Source organism: Mus pahari, chromosome 5 (assembly GCF_900095145.1).
Source record: "Mus pahari chromosome 5, PAHARI_EIJ_v1.1, whole genome shotgun sequence".
Classification (NCBI taxonomy): domain Eukaryota; kingdom Metazoa; phylum Chordata; class Mammalia; order Rodentia; family Muridae; genus Mus; species Mus pahari.
Window position 1 is genome coordinate 94,233,549 of NC_034594.1, and position 3,837 is coordinate 94,237,385.

A 3,837-nucleotide genomic window follows, 5' to 3' on the forward strand; every position below is an offset into this window, starting at 1 on the left:
ACAGAGCAGCCATGAACATGGTTGAGCAAATGTCTCCGTGGCAAATGAAGCATCCTTTGGGTATATGCCTACGAGTGGTGTAGATGGATCTTGAGATAGACCGATTCCCAACCACACTGATTTCCATAGTGGCTGTACAAGTTTGCACTCCCACCAGCAATGGAGGAGCGTTCCCCTTATCCCACGTCCTCGCCAGCATGAGCTGTCACTTGTGTTATTGATCTTCGCCATTCTGACAGGTGTAAGATAAAATCTCAATGTAGTTTCTATTTGCATTCCCCTGATGACTAAAGATGTTGAACATTTCTTTAGATGCTTCTCAGCCATTTGTGTTTTCTTTTGTGAGAACACTGTGTTTAGATCTGGACCCCATTTTTAAATTGCATTATTTGTTTTCTAGATGTCCAGGGTTTGTTTAAGCATAACTTTTTCGATTATTTGAAAATTTCACATGAGGCACCCCACCCCATTGACTTCCCAATCCTCACAGGATCCCCTACCCGTACTTATGACCTTCCCCAAAACAAAAGAGAAAGAAAAAAGAAAAAACACTAAGTCTGTTGCTCATGGTCAAACTTCCAGTGGCCTGCACCTTTAAAAAAAATTGAGTCCTTTCCCACCCCTGCCCTGGGAGGAGGGGACAGAGAGAGGTTGTCACAGAAGCCTCCTATGTCTCTCATTCTCAACTGTGGGTCTACAACCATCAGTACAACTGCAAAAGCAGCTGCCTTGCCCTTTCCGGTCCATGACAGCATAGACCATAGGCTTCCACATGGTTCCTGGCTACAGCATAAGACCACGAACATCAGCATTGCTTCAGGAAGCAGCACAGACCATTGATGTCCCCAGGGCCTTTGGTGGTACATTGGCCCCTGGCCATAGGTGGGCCACAGACACATCAGCATTGCCTCCAGCTCCAACACAGCCCATGGATTATCAACATGTCTTCAGGAGACATCACAGGACATACGTGTCTCAGTCGGGGTTTCTATTGCTGGGGTGAAACACCATGACCAAAAGCAAGTTGGGAAGGAAAGGGTTTATTCATCATATACATATGGATCACAGTCCATCTTTGGAGAAGTCGGGGCAGGAACTCAAGCAGGACAGAATCCTGGAGGCAGGAGCTGAAACAGAAGGCATGGGTGTGGGGGTGCTGTTTCCTGGCTTGCTCCCCATGGGTTGCTCAGCTTGCTTTCTTATAGAACCCAGGACCACCAGCCCAGAAATGGCACCACCTACAATGGGCTGGTCTGTTCCCTGTTGGTCACTAATTGAGAAAATGCCTTACAGTTGGATCTCATGGAATCATTTCCTTCCTCTCTGATGACTCTAGCTTGTGTCAAGTTGACACACAAAACCAACCAACATACAACACACATCCACACGGCCTTTGGTGTTAACACAGAGCACAGACCTCAACATGGCCTCTGACAAGAGCATAGATGGACCATGGATATCCACACTGGCTCTGGTTGCAGCACAGACTGTGGACATCAACACAGCCCCCAGTGGCTGCAGACATTAAGTTGGCCTCAGGCAATAGCACAGGCCCCATACATCCACATGGTTTCCATCAGGAATGAGGGCCACAGACTCTAACATGGCTCTCAGCAGCAGCATGGATTATGGTCATCAACATGGCCTATAGTGGGATCATAGACCATGGACACCTGCAAAGCCTCCTGCCACAGCATGGACATTGGACACCAACATGGCCCTCAGGAGCAGCACGGGCCACAGAATGTCCAGGGTTTTGTTTTATTTTTAGTTCTTTATATATTTTAGTCATCAACCTTCTATCAAATGTATGATTGAAATCTTTTCCCATTCTGAAGGCTGCTGCTTTGTCCTAATAATGGTATCCTTTGCTTTTCAGTTTCATGAGGTCCCATTTATTAATTGTTAATCTTAGTGCCTGAGCTATAGGTGCTCTTTTTAGGACATTGTCTCCTGTGCCAATACATTAAAGACTATTCCCCACTTTCTCTTCTATCAGGTTCAGAGTATCTGGTTTTATGTGGAGATATTTGATCCATTTCGAGTTTGAGATTTGTGCAGGGTGATAAGTATGGATCTATTTGTATTCCTACACATGCAGCCACTAGTTGGACCAGCATCATTTGTTGCAGATGTTTTCTATTTTTTTCCAGTATAAGTGGATTACAGTTCAATTCCATTGGGCAATGTATCTGTTTTAATGCCAACACCATGCTGTTTTTATTACTACAGCGTTGTAGTATAGTTTGAGATCAGAAACGTTGATACCTCCAGCAGTTCTTCTATTAATCAGGATTGCTCTGGCTCTCCTGGTTTGTGTGTGTGTGTGTGTGTGTGTGTGTGTGTGTGTGTGTGTGTGTGTGTATGCATATGAAGCTGAAAACTGCCCTTTCAATTCTACGAAGAGTTGTGTTGGAATTTTGATAGGGATAGCATTGAATATGTAGGTTACTTTTGGTAGGATGGCCATTTTCTCTGTATTGGTCCACTGATCCATGAGCATGGAAGGTCTTTCCAGCCTCTGATGCCTTCTGCAGTTTCTTTCTTCACAGATGGGAGGTTTTTGTCACGTAAGTCTTTCACTTGCTTGGTTAGAGTTGCCACAGCTTTATTTTTGAGGCTCTTGTGAAAGATGTTATTTCCCTGATGTCTTTCTCAGTCCATTGTTGTTTGTGTATCGGAAGGCTCCTAATTTTTGTATGTTAATTTTGTATCCTTCTACTTTGCTAAAAGTGTTTATCACCTGTAGAAGTTTGCCAGTGGAAGTTTTAGGGTCAGTTGTATATAGAATCATATCATCTGGAAATAACGACACTTTGATTTTTTTCCTTTCCAAGGAAGGCTAAGATTTCAAATACTATATTGAATGAGTAGGTATGGAGAGAGTGGACAGCCTTATCTTGTCGGTGATCTTAGTGGAAATGCTTTGAGTTTCTCTCCATTTCAGTTCATATTGGCCATATGATGTTGTAAATCTCCATGTTATGTTATAGGTCGCTTGTAACCCTAGTCTCTCCAGGATTTTTATCATGAAGTGGCACTGGATTTTGTCTAAACCTTTCTGCATCTAATGAGATGATTGTGTGGTCTTGTCTTTCAATCTGTTTATATAATAGATTGCATTTATCATTTTACATGTTGAACCATCTCTGAGATGAAGCCTACTTGATCATGGTAATCTTTTGAATGTGTTCTTGTATTTGATTTGCATTTGCATTTGCATTTGCTTCTATGTTCATAAGGAAAATCGTTCTGTAGTTCTCTTTCTTTGATTAGGGTATCAGGGTTACTGTAGCCTCATAGAATGAATTTGGCAACATTCTTTCTGGTTTTATTTTTGCAGAATAGTTTGTACCGGCATTAACTCTTCTTTGGAAATCTGGTAGAACTCTACATTGAATCCATATGGCCCTGAGTTTGTTGTTGTTGTTGTTGTTGTTGTTGTTGTTGTTGTTGTCGTCGTCTTTTTTTTTTGATGGGGGGGCACTTTTACTTACTGCTTCTGTTTCACTGGTGGTAATAGGTCTGTTTAGATTGCTTAACTGATCTTGATTAACTTTAGTAGGTAAATACATAAAGAAACTATACTTTTGTGGGGTTTTTTGTATGTGGTGGTTTAGGTTTTCCCAATTTGGTGGATTACGGGCTTTTAAAGTATCTCCTTATGATTGCCCACATTCTGTCAGTGTCTGTTGTTATATCTCCCTTTTCATCTCTGATTCTATTAAGTGGTCAGATAGGATATAGGATGCTCTTCCTTCCTTCCTTCCTTCCTTCCTTCCTTCCTTCCTTCCTTCCTTCCTTCCTTCCTTCCTCCCTCCCTCCCTCCCTCCCTCC